General features: G+C 39.1%; 1 protein-coding gene across 7 annotated transcripts in view; it reads right to left on the bottom strand.

Annotated features, from left to right (window-relative positions):
- The window catches only part of THRB (thyroid hormone receptor beta), a 330,196-nt gene that overhangs the window by 171,393 nt on the left and 134,644 nt on the right, over positions 1 to 24,159 (bottom strand). For all 7 annotated transcript variants that reach the window (XM_054595367.1, XM_054595374.1, XM_054595368.1 and 4 more), the window contains one exon: positions 16,629 to 16,700. The gene's annotated coding sequence lies outside the window, so the exon portion shown is untranslated. The remainder of the gene's footprint in view (positions 1 to 16,628; positions 16,701 to 24,159) is intronic.

Raw genomic sequence — 24,159 nt, 5'->3', positions numbered from 1 at the left:
GTAACACTGCATTACAGACATATTTTCCTGTCTCCTCAAGTAGGTTAAGAGGTCCTGGGGCAAAGGTGTTGCTGACTCATTCACCAGGCAGTTGCTAAATAAGTGTTTACGAAGTGAACTTTGATTCTCTGAGTTTCTGCTGGATATTTCACAAGTGTGAAGCAGCAGCATACGATAGCGCTTACAGGAATGAACGTGTAGGTTCATATCCCATCCATGACTTCAGCGAGTTACTTCACCTCTTGGTGCCTCAGTTTCCTTGTCTGTATGATGGAAATAATATCATTCAACTCTAGGGTGGTAGAGAGGATTAAGTGAGTTGCTATGTGTAATGTAGTTAGAATACTGCCTGGAAAATGGAGAGACATACATGCTACATGATTGTTTGTTAGATGTAATGGAGGTAATCCTGATACCTCATGGCTGCCTTGGCTGTGCTTGAGGAAGAAGGTTTTTGGACATCATCAGGACTTGATGATCCTTCGCTAGGGATGTCATTGTCTGCCTCGCTCCTCCAATCAAGAGGATAGCCACTAACAGATAGAACAAAACTCCATTCTACCAGAAAACTAAAATTATCTTAGGCCACAGTCAAGCCTATGGCAAGAGCTAGCTGGGTCTGGAAAGCATAGAAGAAGAAAAAAAAACCAACTCTAGTTAAGAAAATACAATTCTTTGACTATCGTTTATGAGAAAGTACACACTGGTTACCAACTGTTTAACAGAAAACGTATTCATGTCCAGAGAAGAAGTGAGAAAGAAGACTAACACCATGCAGTTAAATATCAAAAGATGATCAGAATTCAAAACTCAGAGACAAGAGTCAAAGGGAAGCCTCAGTTCCTTTTGCTTGCAGGTAAACCGAGAAAGAGATGCTGTAGGCTGCAATGCTGCAAAGTTATGTTTGGCACCCTGCACAGGCTGGCCCTCCACTCACCTGGCGCTCTCTCCTGCCTGTGCTCTCCCACCCCAGCCTCCCGCCCGAGCCGTCCTGGACTCAGGGCAACACCCACGCAGAGGCTCACCTCCATGCCCGTGCGGCACCGCTAACCTGCCTGGGGTGACCTCCCTCTGCTTCCTTTAACACTCACCCTGTTGTTGCTCTTCCTGGGAAGACATTTCTGGCTCTGGGCCTTTCCAAGCTCCCTGAGCATACACATTTCTCAAGGCACTTACACTGCATGACACTTTTATGCTCACTTTCTGTCTCCCCGACTAGACTGTGAGCCTTTCAAGACAGGGACTGTGCCTAGGGCCCCACTGCTTCCTTGATGCCCAGCACAGTGCCTGGAACAAAGGAGGTGCTCAGGAAATCCTCACTGGGTCCTTCCCGAACAGGCAGGCTGCCCTGTGTTGGGAGGGGGCAAACTCATTGCTAAGTGCCTATGGCAGCAATGCTGGGCCTCCCCTGCACGCTGTTTATCATGGCCATACCCTGGGGACAGCTCACAGCTGACAAAGCTGGAATGATTGCACAACTGGGCTTTATGTCTCTGAGGAAGGAGAAATAGTTAGGATTCCTGAAAAGGGTTAACCACTTTTGGCACGTATTATAGCCAAGAATGTAAAAGCTTCTTCATGAACTTCAGCAATTTTTATGGCTCAGTTTTTAAGGTGGAGATGCATAGTAAAGCCACAATGAGACATTACTGTACACTCATCAGAAAGATCAAAATGAAAGACTGGCATTACTGAGTATTGGAGAAACTATGGAGTACCTAGAACTCTCATGCACTGCTGGTGTAGTGTAAGTTTACACAACTACTCTGGAAAGCTGTTTGGAAATTTCTACTGAAGTTAAACATGTACTTGCTCTATGATCTACCATTTATACCTCTAGGTATTTATCCAAGAGAAATGTATATGCTTACCAAAAGACAGTCCCAAACTGGAAACAACCCAAATGCATATCAACAGGAGGGTAAATAAGTTGTAGTAGATTTATGTAATCAATGCTACTCAGCAACAAAAAGAGTGAAATATTGATCTATGTAACAATATGTGTGAATTTCTCAGATGTTATATTGAGGAAAAATGGCAAATGTGAATGGGTACATAGTAGGTAATTTCACATACGTAAAGTTCAAGAACAGGCAAAAATTTGAATCAACAGCAACAGGAGTCCGTGGAAATCATTGGAATAAGGGTTTGGTTCTTATTGGCAGGGAAGGGGTGCTGAGAAAACCTCCTACAAAGCTGGAGGTGTTTTTTAGCTCTTTCTGAGTAGTAATTACATGGGTGTACACCTATACAAAAAACTCATCAAGTCTTACATACTTTAGCATATGCATGTTATACTTCACTAAAACATTATAAATAGGTATATATATCGACTGATCAACTGATCACCAGAAGTCTAGATGAGAAAAAGGCACAAAACACTTCATAATTCATATGAAACTCAGAGAATGAATCATGTGGACCATCGTTGGTTTAAAAAAAGATCTCATCACTGAACAAAACCTAATAAACATCTCAGCTGAACTGGCATGGTTGTGAAACAGCATTATGGCGAACTCAATTTGTTCAAACAAGTAGAGCAAGGATGTGTCCTTCCCCGGAGCTCATACCTGTAGCATCACTCCCTTTTGGGGATGGGTGGATAAAGAGTTCAGAAGAACTCTCCATTACGGGATTTTTGTAACACAGCCCTTTTCTCATCAGAAAATTTGAAGTAAGTCATCTCCTCGGGGTCACACTGTTTCAAAGTCACTACACAAAAATAAAGTTATGAAAAGTTTACTTTTCACAATAGGTCTACAACTCTGAAGAGTGTAAGCATACTAAAGGCAGAGAAGGGAAATAAAGTCTTTCTTTAAAGCCTTTTTTTTTTTTGCAAAGCTTTACAGAAATGTGAGATAAGACAAAGATGACCAGACACTTCCAATCCTTGAAACCTACAGTGTCTGTCACACATGTCCAACCAGAAGGAAATAGATGCTTCAGCAAAGCGTTTCCTCCTCATGACCAAATGGGGCCTTTAGTCCCAACCCTGAGCTGAACCTGACAACACCAATACCACATGGGGCTCTGGAGAATTCTCATCCCCTTTCAGTGTTTCTCAGCTGGGATGTTACAGCATTTGCGACAGGACAAATCTTGGGTGCAGGACCCTTGTACTGAAGGTCCCAAAGGCTAGTAGCATCCCAGCCTTCCCATCACTGTGAGAGCAACAAAACTCATGGACACAGCTCCTGACTGAGAACCACCATCGGTGTTTTGTGTGAAGATTTAATTTGCATCTTGTTGGACGAATCCACCTTGCATCAGTATCCTGATTGGTGTATCTAGCATTAAAAAAAAAAGGTGCTACTACAACTAAAGCACCAGTCAACATTTGAAAAAACAGACATTTCAATCAAAAGTCCAAATTTTCAGTTCTTTAAGAAGTGACTCATTTAAGTTACCTGACGTGCTTTTGCTGGCATTCAAGTTCGCAACCTGGACTTGAGGTCTACGCTGCAGGAAGGTGAGTTACTGGTTCCCTTTCTCCTCTGTATATTGGGCTCACCAAACAAATTACAACAGGAAGAAGCTAGCAAAAACAATGAGAGAAAAAGCCCATCTCTGTAAAGCCTGGAGCAGAGCTTGTCTACATCACCACCTCAGGTGTCCTTTCATCCCCACCTTCCTGGTCCTATTTCTCCCAAGAAGGCTGAGTTCCAGGTCTATCTTCTGCCAAACAGAGCCAGGATTGAGGGAATCATCAGTAGAAGAAAAAAAACCAACTTTATAGGCTGTCAATCATTACAAAGTGAATGACAACCCAGTTATATGCCCCTAATCTCCACGCCATTGTACAGGCTGAGCAGCTCAACTGGTTATGTTACTATGATGATCTACTAGCATGTCCCTTGAGACTCTGTTCTGTCCTATACCCTATCAGAGCAAACCTTAAAGGTTTGTGATCTAATGTGATTTTTTTCCTAGGAGGAAGATCTATAGTTTTCATTAGGTTCTTCTAAACCACTAGCCACATGTGGCTATTACATCACATGTGGACATGTGGCTAGTTTGAACTGAGATGCCCTGTATGTATACAATACAGCCAGGGTTTTGAAAAGAGCATGAAAAAGAGAATATAAGAAATCTCAATAATTTTTACATTGGTATGTGTTGGAATAATATTTTGGATATTGAGTTATATAAAATGTAATAACAAAATACATTTCATCTGTTGTTTTTCATTTTTACTGTGGTTACTATAAAATTTTAAATTACATATGTGACATGCAATTCAACTCGTATTTTTAGTGGACAGTACTGGATTACAGTATAAGGTCAGGAAAAATTATTTGAACTTACACATGACTTTCATGACAAATTACAACAATGAATTTATTTTGAAGCATATTTATATAGTAAGAAGGTGGAGGTGAATTTGGAGAAAAAAATGAACTTTTGTAAAATACCAATTTAGAGAGAAACAACGAAAAAAATAAAAATCTCACTCTGTCCTCTTAATCACTTAGCCAGGAAAATAAACCATGCTAGAAACTTAAACTCTTTGACCTTTTCAAATCAAAACCAAAGTTTCCATAGGTTCAAACACAATTTTAAAAAGTTCTGGGGAAAAGTAGGTAAATAGGTTAAATATCTTTTTTGTTGTTGTTGCTGTTAACCTAATCACAGGCATCAAATAACAAAGAGTTTATTGCATTTGCCTTGGGGCTGGTCCAGCTCCCACCTCCCTCCTGACCCCTCAAAGGCTAATGAAAGCGTTAAACTCTTTTCAGAGTGACTCCTGAAGCTCCTTCCTTTACCTGAAGCTCCAGGAAGGCAGGTTTCCTCTTTTGGTTCAGTTCTTGGGGGCATTAGAATCTGTCTTCAGCTTTTCTTTTTGAACTGAAAGCTAATTGCTTTAGGATATAGGTGCCCAAGTGCAAAGGATACTATCATAATTTTTTCTCTTCTATTGTTATTATCAAGGCTTTGATTCAGCTGGAACATTCTACTGAAAGATACTTCTTTTTACAGAAGCTTGTGTCTTCTGTGGCTGAACAATATGTAGGTACAGACTCATGTTCATTTTATTACATAGTCTGGCATCTAATCTGTTACAGAAAATATCAAAACCTTCACCACCATCTCCTTTCTTTAATATCCTGCCACCTTTTGTGATGCAAGCACCTCTGGGTGCTATTTCATGGGTGAGTCCCAGGCTGGGACATATGGAACTCATGCGTGAAATCAGCCATAGCACCTTTTTTTCTCACGAACATTGCATTCATGCCTGCTTGTCGCCCATTCACTCCACTTCCCACTCCACCAAACACTTTTAGAAGTAGTCCTATTTCCGTCCAAGATTTCCATAAAATGATGCCATTCATTTTGATGAGCATTAAGTGGTCCATGATAAGCTTATCATCATGTTTTTCTAAACAAGTTGACTTGTTCCAACAAACTCAGGCTCCGGGCAACCGTAGTTCCTAAGCATATTTTTTTTGGAATGTTTTCTCTCTGCTTCCTGTGCACAACATTTCTGCCCTTTAAAATGGCAATTGCTCCCCAAGCCAAGAACAGAACTGTTAATGGATTTGTTTTGTTCTCAAATGTTCTTAGGCTGACAACAACAATAATCATATAAGGCAACTAGCCATGTAGCATTCAAGGGCACCGAGGATGGATTCGGTCTTCTTCCATTTTACTGTGCATGAGAATCACTTGGGGATCTTGCTAAAGTGAAGATTTTGATTTGCTAGATCTAGAGATGGTTTTGAGACTCTGCATTTCTGCCAAGCTCCCAGGTGGTGCCAATGATACTGTCCATAACCCACACTTGGAGTAGAAAAGGAGACCATCTCTAGGATACGTTCTATCTCCAGTAATCTATAATTCTTTATGACCAGAAACCAAGCTGGCCAGGCACTCCTTAGGACCTTTGATGGAAAGATACTTCTCAAGTATCTTTCAGTTGTAGAAGTCAGAATATCAGTTGTAGAAATGTAACTAAAGAGGAGAATTTAGAAATGAAGACTGAGAGTCTATCACCAGACCATTGTAGAATCTTGCAGTGGATCGAAGTTGCTATCTACTAATTCTTTCACATGTATATTTAGCTATTTTATTCTTAAACTATCTGTACAAATGAGCCCCTTTCACATCCCAGGGGGGTCTCTGATAAAGCTGGGTCCAAAACTCATCTAAGTTTATTCAGTAATTTATTACATAAAGCAGCTATCTTGAATCCTTAGGCAAAGAAGGATTTTGCTAAATAAATATTTGCTTTTCAATTTATCTGTTCTGTAGATGCAAATTCTCCTATATAAGGTTTGCTTAAAGTGTACCTATCTCTCTTATTCCATATCTGATAAGTATAAAAATAATTTATATTAATAGCAAAGGCATCAATTCACATAGCTCCTTCTACCACGTTAACTGTTTTTGAATTCCAAGTATGTCTACCACCATACATTTGATGCTGATATATTAGTGTATCATGCAAATTAAAACCACAATGAGCTATCACCTCACACCTGTCAGATTTATTGATGTCTGGCTGGCATCAATAAATCAACAAACAAGTGCTGGCGAGGGTGTGGAGAAAAGGGAACCCTAGTGAACTGTTGGTGGGAATGCACACTGGTGTAGCCACTGTGGAAAACAGTACGGAATTGCCTCAGAAAATTAAAAATGGAACTGCATTTTGACCCAGTGATTCTACTGCTGGGAATATACCCTGAGAATCCTCAAACACCAATTCAAAAGAATTTATGCACTCCTATGTTATAGCAGCACTATGGATAATAGCCAAGGTTTAGAAACAGCCTAAGTGCCCGTCAGTAGATGAGTGAATCAAAAAAACTGTGGTACATTTACACAGCGTAATACTATGCTGCATAAACAAGAAGGATTCCTATGTTTTTCAGCTGCATGGATGAAAATAGAGATTATCTATTAAGTGATACAAACCAGTCAATGAAAGACAAATACCATATGATCTCATTTATAAGTGGAATTTAATGAACACAATAAAACTAATGAGCAAAACAGAACCAGAGGCATAGAATCATGGAACAGACTGACAGCTGTAAGAGGGGAACTGGTAGGTGGGGCCTGACTGAAGGAAGGCGAAGGGATTAGTAAAAGCCTGTATATGAAGGACCCATGGGCATGGACAATGGCGAAGGCACTGTCTATGGAAGTGAGGGAGGCCTGGATGGAGGGGGCAAGGGGGAAACATTGGGACGACTGTAATAACATAAACAAAATACTAAAAAAGACATATTAATGTATCAGATGTTTAAAGTAGAAATAAGAAACTGTTTAGACATGTATTAAACCATAATAAAGCAAATGTCCAAAAATGAAACCACCTGTTGCCTATACCTACAATGAAAACACACACGCGCACACACACACACACACGCACACACACACACACAAGCCCTGCTAAAAATTGGAAATAGGTTTTAGGACTATTCAACCTCCCTTTCCTGTTCTCTTCCTCTATAAAAGTCAAATTCTGCTTATTGTTTAGTCCTGAACCAAATTCTAATCCCTTCAGTGAAGGTTTCATAGGTAAGTGATTACCATCATCTCCTCATTTTCTTAATATCTTGAAATGGAATCTGCACTACTTGTTTTTCCAAAACTAAATAATAATGTATAACTAAAATTACTGTTCACCTTTTCCTGTGTATGTATTTTGATCCCTGTTAATTTTGTTTCTTTGGGTGTACTTTTTGTGCCTCTCATTGGCATAGCATGGTGTTTTGCATAGAGAAAAACTTAAACTTATTTGATAACATATCTGTCTAAAGAGAGCTGGTAACTAGCTATTTGATCTATTATTAACAGGCAGCACAATCCCAAACCAGAAACTTACTATGTCTCTGTATGATCTCCTCATATCTCAAAAAAACTTGTCTAATCAATGTGGTCTTCTCAAATGGTTGCCAATCAGGATGTTCATGAAATAAGTCACCACAACACAAATCAATAATGGCAAAAACTTGTATTTAAAAGAAACTAGGTAATTGTCTATTTTGTGAAAGAGATTTTTTTTATGAACTTTTCTGTTTATCCATGCTAAAGGATACCTCTCATGGAATTAAGAAATTTGAATTTTGCTTCAATTTCAACCTAAGATTTGCTATAAAACTGTTGGTGAATCCTAATGTCAAGGATTTAAAACTTTCATCAGTAGCTAATGGAACATTCTAGGCTCCATTGTACTATTCTAGGCTCTAATCCGACCCTGTTGTATGAATATAATATTGAATTTTTAAAATGTAAATTATAAACTCATAACAGAAGGATGAAGCAGTTTAAAAAATGAGATGAAATTGACAATTTTGGGGAAATACCTGCTTAGAATCTAATTTTGCAGTATATACGCTAATAAATTTTGGATGGTTTAAAAAGTAATTCTTTTAAGAAACTTAAAAAAACCCCTCAAGAACATACACCTGAATATTTAATTGACATCTACATGGGGAAATATTTTAGCATGAAATAATAGAAGAAATGACAAAGTTAAGGCTGATCAATTTATGTGGATTAACTTTTGAAACTCTAGAACAATAGATAAAAATGTAAAAGCAATCAATACTCACTTAATAGATATTTATTAAACATCTACTTTGTACCAGGCATTAGTTTAGGTGTTGCATATATATATTTATACAACCAACAAAAGTTCTTATGTCCTTGCTTTCAAGGAACTCACATTCTTAATAGAGACTGACAACAAAATAAATTGTATTGTACGTGACAAGGTGGAAAGTGCTATAGAAAAAAGAAAAGTAAAACTAACTGGGAGGTTATAGGGTGGTGAGGGTAGAACTCATTGAGAGGAAAGATTAGAATAAGACTTGCAGGCACTGAGGGGGTGAGCCCCGTAGCTTGGGGGATACTCAAGAGTGTTCTAGGCAAAGGGGACAACCATCTAGTGCTATAACAAAGACAAATGAGAAAACTGAAAAACATTTTGCAATACGTAAGATGGTCAAGAGATAATAACCTATACAGGGAAAATGAGTTCCTGAAAATCAGTTTAAAAAATCGGTACCTTACAGGAAATGGGCAAATGTAATAGGTAAGCTTTGGATAAAGGTCAACAAAAGTGAAATATGTCCAAACTTATAAGAAATCAGGAAAGCATACATTAAAATATCCTCAGCATTAGGATATCTAATTTGTGAAGATTAATGCTGGTGATAAGACAGACTCTCTTCTATAATATTAATGGAAGGGTAAATGGACACAACCTTTTGTAAAATAATTTGGCTATATTTATCGACAGCCTTTATTCTAGGAATTTTTCCTATGGAAAAAATCAGATATTAAGACAAAATTTATGTATATTTACTGCAACATCCAGGGGTGTCCAACCAGTGGCCTGCAGGCCTCATGCGACCCAGGATGGCTATGAATACAGCCCAACAGAAAATCGTAAATTTACTTAAAATCTTTTTTTTTTTTTGCTCATCAGTTTTCGTTAGTGTCTGTGTATTTAATGTGTGGCCCAAGACAACTCTTCTTCAGCTGTGGCCCAGAGATGCCAAAAGGTTGGACAATCCTGGAACTTTATAATGATATGTAAATGATTAAGACCTAGATATCATCCAAACTGAGGTTTCTAGCCCAGGATATAACTGTGGACATTTGATGCTTCCATATGATTGTTCCGTGAACTCTTCCAGCTTCAAATGTCCAAATCAAATTCACCTTCTCCAGCTCCTATCCCAGTCCCCAAATCACCTCCTCTTATTGTCTCCCTTAGTTCAGTCAATGACACTAGTGTGTATCTATTGCCTAAGACACAAACCATAGAGTTACCCTTGATGGCATCACTCTTGCTTCCTGAATTCTGCCAGTTCTTGTGTTTTGTCAATTCTACTTTTGTAATACTTCTAGAGTCCATGCCACCCTCTCCATTACCACTGGAACTGCCTTCATTCAGCTCTCATCGTTTCACACCTAGACTGATAAATAGCTGCTTACTTGGCCCACAGAGGCTAATCTCACCTCCATACCATTTGTCACATCTTTGCCATAGGACCTTTTCTAAAATATAAAACTGGGTCAATCACCACTTTATTTAAAATTTTTAAATGGCTTTCTACTGCTGCCAGATTAAAATCCAGACACCTTAGACAGAGTTCCTCATTATCATCTCTCTTCTTGTCTAGCCTCAATTCTTTACTCCATCCAACAATCTACTTAAAAATTCCATACCATGCTTCTGTGTCTTTGCACATGCTACTTCTCAGGACTGCCCCCTCTTCCCTTACAGTTTCTAGATCACTCTCATTCACCTGGCCAGACTCAACCAAGGTCCTCTTTTAGTTTTGATCAGTCTAAGTCAGTATATCACAAAGTTAAGCATGTCGGGATCATCAGGAGGGCTGGTTAAATAGTCTCCTGGTTCCCTCTACAGCGTTTCTGAGCTAAGTAGGCCTGGGATAGGGCCAGAGAATCTGCACTTAAATACATTCCCAGGTGATGCAGATGCTGTTGGTCCAGAGGCCACACTCAGAGAACCACTTGTCTCAAGAATTCTTCATCAAGGAAATTAGAGTTTGGCTAGCTGCTCACTTTTTCATTCATTAAACAAGTGTTTGTTATGTCAATATGTGCTAATCACAGCACTTGAACTAGGATAGGTATTTTGCATAAAGGTATAGAAATGGTCTCTTTCTGGTGGGAGGGAGGCAGGGTTGACTCAACAATTGGACACTGTGGGAACAGTGCCCACTGGGGTATTGTTGCTTAGCCAAACATGGTAGTCCTGGCAGTTAGAGAAGCAAACCAGTGTTTACGCAACTGTGGAATATATGCCAGGATACATATATGAACAATATCCTTTGACAGACGAGGACCTCCAAACCCAGATATGATCCGGGGGCAGGGGATCAGGCAAGGCGCCCCAGAGGATGTGATACCTGTGTTGAGTCTGGAAAGGTGAAGAGGTTATATGGAGACCATAAGGACAGAGGTGGGCAGAAAGAGGAAGCAGCATACGCAAAGACACAGAAGTATGAGATGTAATTTGTTAGTAGATCATTATGGATGAAGTAAAGATTTTTCAAGGACTCAAATCATTTTGCCTATATGAATGGCATTTGGCTTAATTAAAAATAAGTTATGAAATATCACACAAATTCAAAGGATATATAAAACAATACTACAGACACCTATGTGCCTACCATTTAGATTTGCTTTATTCGCTTCATCTCTTTTTTATAAGAAAGAGTAGCAAAACACTAATTACCTACCTCCCTATCTCTTTCCTCTCCCTCTCTTCTCTTGCCAAGCTAGCCACTAGTTTACAGTTGGCATGTGTTTTTCCCATGCATATTTTTATAGTTTTACTATGTAAGTGTATAGGCAATTACTTTTTAATGAGAGACTTTGTCTAGGACGTTACAGCAGAAATTACAACGCTTGCCTCAGCTAATTTACTGAGAAGGCACCTGGATGGGCAGGCAGCTGATGCCAATGAAACATGCCCCTCTCCAGCATTTGGAGGGGAAAAATGGGACTCACATTAGCTTTACAAAATGCAATCAGAGGGGGTTAAAATAAGACAATCAAGTTACACTTTTCAAAACTAGCTGATTTTCAAAGCTAACATGAAAAATCATTTTTGCCTTGCACCCAAGGTTGTCAAACACACAGTACCAAGAAAGTTGTACTGACAAACTTGGCCATTTTTGCCCAGCCCTTTGGATTACATACACGAGGGAGGAGTGCATATGTGGGAGAGGGAGAAGGAAGGAAGAGAGGGAGGGAGGGAGGGAGGAAAGAAGGAAAAAAAGGAAGAAAGGAAGGAAGGAAGGAGAGAAGGGAAGAGAAAGGAAGGGAAGGAAAGGGAAAGGAATGAAGGAAAGAAGGAAGGAAGAAAGAAAAAAGGAAAACAGGAGGGAAGGAAGGAAGGAGAAAAGAGAGGAGGGAAGGAAAAAAGGAAGAAAAACTGGTTCCTTCCCCATCCTGACTTTCCAACTTCCTCTAGCTTGGCTTCTTATGGTAACTTCTTAGTTACCTTTGCAACTTCTCCTCTTATTCCTTTTAAAAGTTTATAAATTAGCTTCTTTTTTGTGTTCCTTTTTCTTTTTTTAGGGATGAAAAAGTTTGAAAAATCATTGTTATTGGTGGTATGGAGCCCTAGAAAAGTTTTATGTTGTTTGTGTTGTATGTACCTATTATACATATATACCATAGTATTTATATATTGCCCAGAGAAAATTCTGGCTAATTTTCTGTGTAGAAAAACACCATGTAACTTTTTTTGTTTATCCAGATAGATCTTCTTTCCTAGAAATTTAGCTAAATCTCTTTCCTGGGTTGCCATTTATATGTATGCATATGTCTATGAATATACACATGCATATATAAAGTTTTATGTACATATGTGTGCATGAGGTGTGTTTATTGAAACATAGTTTTGAATTGCACAACTAATTAATGAATACATTTTCTTTGGTCAATTCCTTCTTCATAAGTTTTATCACACTCATCTCTTTTCCCCTGTCCCTGATGCCACCTCACTAATACAGAGCACATCGCCACAAACCGGAGTCCTCGGATATACCTTTTATTGCTCCTTTTATTCATCATGTGGGTGCCTGCAAGACCAGTTCCTCTAAAGCATCCCCTCATCATTCTCCTTCATAATTGAAGATCCTCTACTAGTTGCCTAATTGTGACCAGATTTTCTAGGTGCCTTCGCAATATTCCTTTATAACCAAATCTCTCTTCACTTTTGGGGGGCAAAGTACCCAGCTACATTTTCCAGCTTATTTTGCAACTAGGACTCTGTGAATTGTATATAGAATTTGTTGGGGGGAATTCTGGTAAGGTCTCCTAAAGAGCAAAAAGAGAGCTGGTAATGGGTGACTTTTTACCACCCTCTTTCCATCTTTCCTGCTGCTTAGAATTTGAGGGCTGGAGTTCCAGCAGCCATCTTGAAGCAAGAGGTAACCTTGATAAATTCATATGCTAAGAACAGACATGCAGAAAGATAGAAAATGCTTGAGTCCCACTCGCTGCCCTAGAGAGAAAAAAAAAAACCTTTATGTATTTATCACTGTATGGTTTTCTATAATGGGCAGGCCCAAAATAGTCAATTCTCTCCACAAATTTATTTTTCCAATCCAGCAAGTGCTGTTGATTAGATTCAATCCACTGCTGCTCTTCTTAAGGCAAGGACTTACAGATAGAAAGATGTGAGTTAAAGCCCAGCCCTGCTGCACAGTGACTGTGAGGTTATTTTAGGCATTGCTCATGACCATTTTATCTTCAGTTTCCTTGTCTGGAAATTGAGAAGAATAATTTACACATTAAAGTGTCTTTTATTTTTCTTTCAATATGTTTTTTAGTTGTTATGAGCTCAATAGCACCAACAAGGAAAATAGCTGGGAGAAGGAAAAGGAAATAAGACTCAAATCAGAGTATTTCTCACTTATTAACAGCCCTTATAAGCAGCTTAGTGGCTGAAAAGGTTCAGGTTGCTGATTTTAAAAAGTCAATGGGAAAAATATCAATAGATTGGGCTTCTATTATTGACATTTTACTCTCACTTTCATTCTATGAATAACAGAAATGTGACTACACAGGTTGTATTTCATAAGACCACTTGACCTATTAAGTAAATAAAAAATACATGCAAACATATATTTCAAGAACGCTGGCTCTAGGAAGTCACTTGCTCCAAGTTACCAAAATGGAGAAGACATAAAATTTATGTCTTGGTACTTTCCATTTGGATGGGCTGACTCTCAATGATTTGAAGAAACAGTTCTTTTCAAATGAACGCAGGCTTGCAAAAGTGACTTTTGGAAAAAGCAAGTTCGGTCAGGCTCTTAGATTGTGCACTTTCATTTCTGCTCTTATGCACATTAGACTGAACTGGTTGGATAAAAATCTCTTGCTAAAGTGAATTTAATTTGATCAGGAAATTTGCATGTCCATGCAGGCAAAGCACAGTAATTTTGCATTAAAAAAGTGTCCTAGTTATTGAAAATGTTCTTATTTTACAAAAGTTTTGCCATAGCTTCATTAGGGAACTAAATTTTTGTCAATGTGTATTCATGTTGTGAATTAAATAGTCCTTGGTCCTTTGTTGGGACATCACTCAAGCAGTAGACACTTTGTCCTTTCTGAAGGGAAGTACGAGCCTTAAAAGCTGGAACATTTGAGTAGCTTCACATCCTTCCTGCACTGGCCCCACAGGATCCTCTCTTGCCATATCCTAGCTCTGCCATTATTCCCTTTAAAAAACATTTCCCTGGCTCTTCCCAGCCCTGGTTTCCCCATCAGGCTCCAGAAGGCAGAGTTGGCCACTGGGTCCTATTGCCCTGGCCTATGTCTTTAGCCGCATTTCAACCAAAATAATTACCTTCCAGGTTACTTGCTTGACTTCTAAAACACACAAATAGAAAAACTTAACTGCAGTTGGTTCAAAGTATGTCAGGGGGAAAAAGTCCTTTTTAGAGGGTCAAAATGCCTTATTGCAAGGATACAGGAACACAGCCACTCATTGGAAAGTATGTGAACTGCGTTGATAGCAAAACCACCAAATCCATCTGTAGCTTATTTTACACGTGTTGACTATGCCTGTCTTCCAACGTCAGTCACCAGAGGTTCTACTCTCCTAAGATACGAGAAGGAACCCTGCATTTCATAGGTTATGAGAAACCATTCAGACCACGTAGCAAAGGATTACAAAATTATGAAGAATTTCCCAGGCATTATCAATAGCACATGTTCAAGCAATGCATGAATCAAGTATTGTACTTGAGATTTTTGTTCCCAGAACTTTCATTAGCATCCTGTAGCCATATCACAGCCTGGAAGACCCCAAAAGGTATTCAGTGATTCTACTGTCTGGAATTCTCTGAGGATATTTTTTCTGGTTTTGGTGGAATTGAGCAAAGAAAGGGTTGGGAAAGCAGCATGGTCTCCCATTTCCTGAAACTTTGTGTAGTGACCCCACTTAATAAATAGTCTACATAGCTTTAAGAGAATTCATTAGTATTTTTAGTATATAAGGATATTCATCAGCGTTTTCATTCATTAAATGCCTAATTTTTCGCTTTATTTTTCCTCTTTGTTTTCATTTTTTAATTGAGGTATAATTTATATACAGTAAAAGGCACAGATGAGTTTTGACAAATGCCATGTAACCACACTTGTATATACAATATTTCCATCGCCCCAGAAAATTTCCTTTTCTCCCTTCCCAGTTAGGCCACCCTTCTCGCTGAGGTAACCACTGTTTTAGATTTCTACCACCATAGATTAGTTGTGCCTTTTCTAGAACTGTATTTTCTAGAAATGAATTCATATTCTAGAAATGAATTAATATAGTGAGAACTCCTTAGTGTCTAATGTCTCATGTTTTAAGCATGTATAAAAATCACCTCTTAGCTTCTGTAAACTGGGGGAACCGCCCTGCACAACGGTGTGCAAATATTCTGAGGAGTGGTAGGTTTCCTGGGAAGGACGAGGGACCCGAGAAGTCACCTAGGCTGGGGGTGGGCGAGGAGGAAACTGAGGAGTGGGCTCTGTGGCACCCTGCTCATCTTCAAACAAAGCAGCTGTACTTTTCCATGTCTTGCAAATTGGGGTTCACGGAAAGATTTCATTTGGGAAAAGGGTTCTTTGTAAAAAAAAAAAGTTAGAGAACCACAGGTCTAGATAATCCTTGCTGATCCCTTTCCTTGAACATTCTATAATTACAAATAGTGTTTTCTGATATGAGAGCTGTGACTGGTCCCCTGGAGAGAAGGCCAGGAGACAGAGGCAGCCAGACTGGGGGCCCCCAGGGAAGGCCTGGGCACTGAGCACTGTAACATTAGTCCTCGTTACAATCAGATAGCGCCACCCCTAACTGAGGCACCTAGACAATAGGCCAGAGGCCCTGGGCCAGGGGAGGCACAAAGGCAGCATTCAAAAGTCCGACTCCCACAGCCAGTGAGCATTTCTATAGACTCCACCAGACCCTGGCCCAGCCAGAATGTCACCTTACAGCCAGAAAAGCCACTTTTTTTTTTCATGGGTAGATTTTAAACTGCTAAAAATAATAAACACAGAAAGGAAAGTGCTGACACAATCTTAACTGCAGAGACAAACTGAAACTGTTACTATAATAATGCAAACAAACTGGGTTCTGAATTTTAAGCTGGCATTGCAGTCAGCACTGCTTGATATTGCCAAACACCTGGAAATGACAGGGAGAATTCCGAGGGCTCGTCAGTCAAGACAGGGGATCCTCACTGCACAGGTGCTTGAGTCCTATCTGATCTGCTCCAACCAATGGGTGATGTAAGTCTCAGGCCTTTCTTTTAACACACAAGAGAGATTGGAGAGAACTGTTGGATCTCCATGCAGCACAATTTTCCCACATAGCAAATGAAAAATGGCTCTTTTCTCTCCCTGTGCTATTATTACTCTTCTTCCCCTTAATGAATTTGTAGCATTCCTTTTCCCCATTATGCTTTTTTTAAAAAGCCCATTTATTGTTTTATATTTCCCTGAATACCTACAAAATTCAAAACTATGTTAAAAACAACAGCAGCCCTGCCACAAAATTAGAAGATAATTACCATACTGCTAAGAAGTGACAATTAATCATAGAGATCACGAATCTGCCAACACCCGAGTCAAGCCTGATATCTGACCTTCTGATCCATTAAATCACGTGCGGAACTTGGCACCCACACAGGACAGCCAGTGGGAGGGAAACCGCAGATCTGGAAAAAAGGAAACACAAGAAAATAAATAGAAGTGCTTTTTTTTAAAAAAAAGTTTCCCAACATTTGTTTAATCTGCCCTTTTTTCTATGTTTAAATAGGGTCTGGTTTCAGAGCTGTCTCTCATTTTGAATAAATGCAAATAGATTTAGATAAAATCTCTTTCCAAAGGGGAGATGGTTTCAGAGAATCCTTTAACACAAGGATCATAGTAACACATTATAGGCATGGGACAGTGCTTGCGGATCCCAAAGACCTACTTTGCTGTGGACAGGACTCAAGAGTTTTAGATTCTCAGCCTCGGGAAATGACTAAAAGACAGAAGTGAATCTAGGCTGTGCTAAAGAGCGTCCAGTTGGGTCTCAGAGGATGTTTTCTGGGATAGGTCTTAACAAATCCCGGCTTCGGCTGTGCTCTGTGGTGAAAGCAGAGGCTGTGCATCGGAGCATGACGCTATGGCGCTGTCTAGACTGTGTTAAGTGCAATTATGTTGGGGACACTTCACACAGGTATAAACTGATGAAAGAGATGGCCAAACACACAGTGCAACAGACAATGTCTCCAAGCGTCTAGACATGTGAGAAGCTGCTCTTCAACTAACTGTGGTCCCCAAATTTTTGCTGTTAGAGTATGGAATTGAGCAATCATAGAAAAAACAGAGGTTAGCAGAACAATGGCTGGGTTCCCACTACTCAGAATGGATCACTGATAAAATTTTTTCACATCTGTTCTTTCTTTTTAATAAAAAAAAAAAAATAGAGCATAGGTATAATCTCCTTAACAAACCCACTTCAAGGCCGGAACACAAATTTGTTTGCATCTTTGCAGTCTACCTTTTTAAACATTCATGTGCAATACGTGTATCCAGAACAATGCACAATGTTGTGTGTGTTTCAATTTACCTGTATGATATGCATCTATGCACATGTGTTTATCCCTCTGCCTTTTTGACTCAGCACTGGGAATGTGAGAGCTAACCCTGTGGCTCTCTAGCTCATCCTTTTGGCTGCCACATGGAATAAATAACATGCTCATTTTCTTTTCATCCAACACCCAACATTTATGGCACCATAAAAGCACTTGTTATGTCATTCAAGTGATTGTTGCTTGTGTGTGGGTGTGCGTATGTATGTGTGTAGGGGTACATTTTCTCCGCCTCAACTCTGAGCTTCTCAGAATGTTGCCTTGTCTTAACAGGGGCTCTTTTGCACGGTGACTCCATGCAGAATCAACATTCAGTGTGTCAGGAGGCAAAATGTATTTGCTCAAAATTGATGTACTTATTATTAATTTTCCTTCCTTTTAAAGCAACATTAAGGGAGACTTTGGGGCTATATTTATATATTTTCTTCAAAGTCTCTCTCCACTGCTCTTCTCATGTATCTTCAAGTCCCGAGCCATTAATACTACCTTGCTGTTTGTTAGACACTCAGTAACTGTGATAGTGTGAGGCCAAAATAAAGACATTTAAGACAGGTATTCTAAAAGCATTCTCAAAGACTGACTTGACAGGGCCAAGAGGAAGCTTGTGTTTGTAACTGTTGTGGCTTTATGGAGAATATGAGTAAGTATGTATTACTACAGTTGACATTAATATTTAAAAACAAAAAGTGCCTTTTGTATAAAAACAATTTTGGACCACAATTTATTTTTTGAGAATATAAGAAGAATATGTGGGAACCTGACTCAGGTCATATAAACAACTCACAAGTTCTCATATAATGATTAATAATAATAAACATTTATATATAGAGGGTCTGACACAAATAACATCTCTTTTCTTACATAAAAATCTTTTATTACAAAATCATAAGCATGTAATTCTGTAACATAACAATATCACACTCAAGCACACTGCGTGACATTTTAGGTGAAATGTTTAAGTTGCTGTCCATCTTGTGAGAGACATTCACGTACCCTACCAATGACACTCAATGGCGTTACTTCTGCTGGACCCTGTATAACATTTACTAAGCACATTGTATGGGCTGGATTATGCAATATCCTTTCACCTAATTTCACTAAATTTAATCCTCAAAATGATCATATAGGTAGATATTATTCATAACCCCATTTTTCAGATGAGGAAAGGAGAGGTGGAAAAAGATTTAAAGTTTTGCCGAAGGTCAAACGGTGAAGAAGAGGCTAGCCAGGACTCTCACTTAGGCAGGAGGGTGTCACAGAACTTGCTCTGAATCTCTGAGAACAGGCTCAGGTTCTAAAGATAAAACTACAGAGAAGGAAATAGAAAAAACAGTGTCACTGAGGTGGCTTCCAAATTTCACTATGATATAACCAGACAGCATCTCTTTCATGGTGTGCCCCAAACCATGAACAAACCAAACTGGAGTACTCCAAGTAGTTAAATTCAAAGTGACTTCTTAGCGATGAAGGAAATCTGAGGTAGCAAGGTCAAGTCCCAGACCCTTCCAACCTAAATATACTCATTTTTAATCTTCTCTTTAGAAAACAGGGAGCTGTGCATTTGCGCATGGCTCAAAGGCAGGCACCCAGTTTGTAGACACAAGATTCAAAGCAAAAATGAGACTCACTCCCTGGGACAACTTTAGCCCAGAGTGTGTGTTCTTTACACATTTTTAATTGGGGCACAAATATATTAACTGTGGTTATTTTGTACTTTCAAAAGAATCTGTTTTTTAACTGATTCATATTTATATTTGGAATACATCTATTTCTGGGCATGAAACAGTTCATTTTGTTAAGCCATCTGACCTGAGGTGAGGTTGGCACAATTGCCAGGACTGTTCCCAATTAATGCTAATTGAAGGTTAAAGGATAAATAAAGTCCCCCTAACTTGGTTTACTAATATGTTATTTATAAATGGCTGTTGGTTTATTTTTTAAAATCCAGTAACTATGTACAAATGAACAGTATGGAACAAATTAGCAAACACATAATGTGTATTTTATTGCAAAGTTTCCATTTTAAAGGGTTTACTATTATGGAAAAAATAATGTCATCTATTGTCTGACTGTCTGTATCTATCTATCTATCTATCTATCTATCTATCTATCTATCTATCTATCATCTCTATTATCACAGGTCTCTTTAAATCTTATGGAGCCTGAGACAGACTGACTGCCTTGCATTAATTGCCCACATTCTTCACCCCTCCCTGTACCTACTCTTTTGTCATGCATCTTTGTCATTCTTCTCACTAAAGAAGTTGGGTCTCTTTTCCTGCCCTTTTGATTCTGATTTTGTCCAAGTGACTAGCTTTGGCCAATGAAATGTTAGCAGGTAGGCTGCATGCAGAGGTTTGAAAAAAGTTTTGTTATGTTTAAATGTTTTCTTTTGCTTCTCTGTGATTGTCATGAGAACATCCTTGGGCTAGCCTGCCTTGGTTGATAAACATGGAGTGGAGTTAACTCAGTTGTCTCTGCCAGGGCCATCCTAGATCAGCCTTGACCAGCCACCAAGCCACATATGTGTGAGAGAGACCAGGCACGATGAGCAGAGCCACTTAGTCGACTTGTAGCTGGCCACAGATGCATGAGTGGGCCCAGCACAAAGTGGAAGAACCACCCAGTCTACCCTCAGACTCATGAACTTATAAATGCCAATTGTTTCAAACTATTGAGATTTGAGGTAATTTGTTACTATGCCAGGTAATGCTATGGTGCACTAGACGTGATGTAATGTAATGCTATTGTGCGCTAGGGCCTACCCTAGTGCACTCAGAAAAGAGATGTCCACATAGAAGATGGTTTAAAATTAGGTAATACAATTCAGCAAATATCCATGAAATACTGGCTGCATCAGCCAAGGTTCAACCAGGAAAATATAAACTGGTTGAAGTATTCAAACAGAAGGAGTATAATGCAAAGCATTGATTACACAGGTGAAGAAAAAGATGTGAAGGCAAATGGGAAAATGAGGCATCCAGCAACTCAGGAATTGCAAGAAATTCCTGAGCTACAGGGACAAAGAATGGAAATATTGATGGTGGAGCCCTGAAACCAGGGTCAACCAGCAGAAGCTGAAGGCTCGAAGGTCCTCTCATGCAGGAGCTGAGGTCCGAGAGGAGACACAGTTGCCATCAGAGACACTGTCTCAGGCAGAGAGTGTTGGGAAGAAATATCCTGGCTTCTCCCTTCCTTTAGGCTTCCACTCACCCTCTAGCTTTCCACTAGCTGAACCCAGAGAAGGCCACCTGACTCCGGAGCCTGGACAGCACAACCCTCAGTGAGCAGCCTCTCTGTAATACAAGGGACGGGTGAGAAAAAGATCTGAGGGGCAACAGGCAAATGCACTGCCATGATGTGCAAGATATTATACATGGTGTGACTCAGTGCTGAGAGCTACATCCACAAAAGCAATGGGAATCAGAATAGACACTGGGCTTGAAGGTTAGACGGCAGCAGCACCTGTAGGAGCAAAGTGAAGGAACTATTGGGGAAACAGCAATATTCTGGTCTGGCTTAGAAGGTTGCATATTTGGGACATGGGAGTAATGGGGCTACAAAGATGAGTGCTTGAAAGAGTTTCGATTCCAATCCAAGCAGATTGGACTGCTGTTCTGAAGGCAACAGGAAATGAAATGGTTTTGAGCAGAGAGTAATATGATCCAAATTGGATGTTAAGGTTATGACTCCAATAGAAATTTGAGGGGTAGATGGAGGGAGACAACCAGCCTAGGGATTTTTAATCAAGAGTAGATCTCAGGGAATTCCCAGCACTTCTGGACAAACTGGCAGGAGTTTGCATAAGCATTCGGTTTTCTGAGAGATGGTACATAGCTTTCACATGGTTTTCAGTGGAGTCCATGACCTTGGATCCTATCAAAATTGTTAGTGCTGCAAATGTAACAGTAGCAATGGGAATGGAAAGGAATAAACAGATATAAACATTTTATGAGGCACTATCTAAACAAATAGTTTAGATGCATGTGAACAGAAACAAGCAAGAGCAAGAGATTACTAAAAGGTTTAACTTTGGACTACATTCACCTGCTCATCCTTCCCCTCTACCTATAAAATGGAGGAAGCATCTCATGTTTCCAAGGTACCAGAAGGATTTACAAAATTGAAGTTCCAAGATAAATACATGACATATAGTGCCTAGATTCATCACGGATTTTACTAATCAAACACAACCTTTCCTCATGACTACTAAGTTTAAACACAATCTCCGAATCCTTCTTAAACAGCACCTCGGGCAGCCACTGCTTTTTTCTAGAATGATTGTTTTTATTTATTGTATTGACTATTCTTTAGTTTCATAAAGCTGAAATACCAATGAATGAATATATTTGGTGTAATGTATCACATGCTAATATGATCATTATACACATATTCATATACATATTTACCACATACGAAAACCTTACTAATATACAATTGGGCCACTATCTACCTCTTACCCAAGTCCACAGGTCCACTTAATATGAACTTAAAGCAATCAACACAGATTCAAATTAAATTGAATTAGGAGGGAAACCATTGCAGACAAGAAAACTTATTCATCATTGAATTATCATAGGAATGTTTTAAAATAAGTATGTGTCATCACAATCAATGACTAGTGTCTTCATTGTTTGGTCAATTCTTAACTCCAAATCCAGGCAAGTAGTATATAATATTACCATGAATCATCCTCTTGTCCAAGTACAGTGACCTCTGGGTTGGTATTGAAGCCACTACGGTGGCTTTCTAACCTTGGGGTATTTGCCATCTGACATTTGAAAAGAGGTGCCGTTATCAGAATTGCTTTCTGTATAGGATCACCGTAAAGACAGGTTCAGATAAACTGTTTTTTTCCTACCTAGAGTTTTGATTATCAAAAAGATAATTCCTGTCCATATCAATGTGAAGACTCCCTGTTAACCTCAAGTCCAACCCCGAAGTTTGATCTGTTCAATTCCAAACAAAAAAACTTTTGGAACATTGTCTATACAAAAAAATATTCCCAGAAAAAAATTACTAATGTAAACAAACTCCCAGCAGTAATTACTGACTATGGCCCACAGTAAAAAGTGTGTTTTAATCTGCAACACATGTACACATATATATGGATGCGTGTAGGTATATCTAACTGAAACAGAAGTGTCATAAAATAATATTCTTATTTATGTGAGGCACTTTGATATTTTCTATTCCATTTCATATCCTATTCTATTCTATTCTGTTTAAAATACTATGTCATTAAAGAAATGCTAGTAATGACCTGCTAGATTGATTTCATTACCCACTAATAGGGCCTATGCCACGGTCTGAAAAACACTACTGTGGCAAAATGACTGAAGTACTCTGACTTTATTCACCAATGTAAACATATCCACAAAAGACCAATCCAGAGCAACTTAGCAGAGGAAAAAAAAATCTCTTGGCTCTCTCCCTAGTATCCTGGATGAAGCCAAGGTTTGCTGAGCCAACTTTTGTACTTGGTGGTTGACAATGACTGAAAACTGAAAGGCAGAGATCAAATCCTCACTTTCCTTCTCAACACATCTCTTCCGCTGGGTAATTCATACCGTGCAAGTATCAAGCTATTCAATTTTGCTGTCATTTACTGTTCTTTTTCCAACAGCAATGGAAACACAGGATCGGTTTACTGTCTTCTCTCTTTGGTAGAATTAGATTATTCTCTCTCCTGCCCCTTTAAACAAAGATGGCATTCATCACTCCGGAGAGCCACCCCCGGAGGATTTCCAAACAAAGCATGGCAGAGTCTGGGCGTTGAGGTTGTCAGTCCAGATTATATACCAGAACGAACTTGGTAATGATTCTTTTGACCAAGTGAACACAATTGGAATTGGAGCAACATAATTAACAGTGGAAATAAACAAACAAGTAAACAATAAAAGGCTCTATATCTCCCAATTCAGTGATATCTACCAAAAGAAACCTCCTTATTATAAAAAATCCATTTGCTCCTTCTAAAGGGAGAAATAAACAGACAGTACAGAATGATTATATCAGAGATGCCTTGGTGGCTTTCATACCAGGACTCTGGTGCTGAAACATTCTTTCTTATGTGTGACAACTTTGACATTCATCTGTTTACTGTGTTCCATCCTTCATAACCCGTACCCACCCAGCTAGTAAAACATCAGTGAATGCGTCAGAAGCCTGAAGTGGAACACATTCTTTTATTAAGCATTTCTGCTTCTCAGAATAAATGATTATGGCTACACGCAAAACTGTAGTGACAATGGTGTTCACGTGATATTATCTATAATGGCAAAAGATTCAAAGGAAATACAATTCAATCCTAAAAGTGGTAGTCTTTGGGTGTCTGGGTTATTGGTGATTTAAATTTTATTCTGTACATTTAGCCATATTTTTCAAATTTTCTAAAATAAAAAGGAGACAAAGGGATTGAAAACAGCACATCTGTGCTTGATACTGAGACAAGTAGAAGACTGTCACGAGGCCAAAGGATGCACGTGTTTGATTATGACCCCAGACACACTTTTAGGGGCTCTACGGCTCACCT

Source organism: Pteronotus mesoamericanus, unplaced genomic scaffold (assembly GCF_021234165.1).
Source record: "Pteronotus mesoamericanus isolate MK-2021 breed Mesoamerican mustached bat unplaced genomic scaffold, CSHL_Meso_final scaffold_54, whole genome shotgun sequence".
NCBI classification, from domain to species: domain Eukaryota; kingdom Metazoa; phylum Chordata; class Mammalia; order Chiroptera; family Mormoopidae; genus Pteronotus; species Pteronotus mesoamericanus.
The sequence above is the reverse complement of the archived record's forward strand: the minus strand, read 5'-3'. Positions and strand labels throughout refer to the sequence as shown.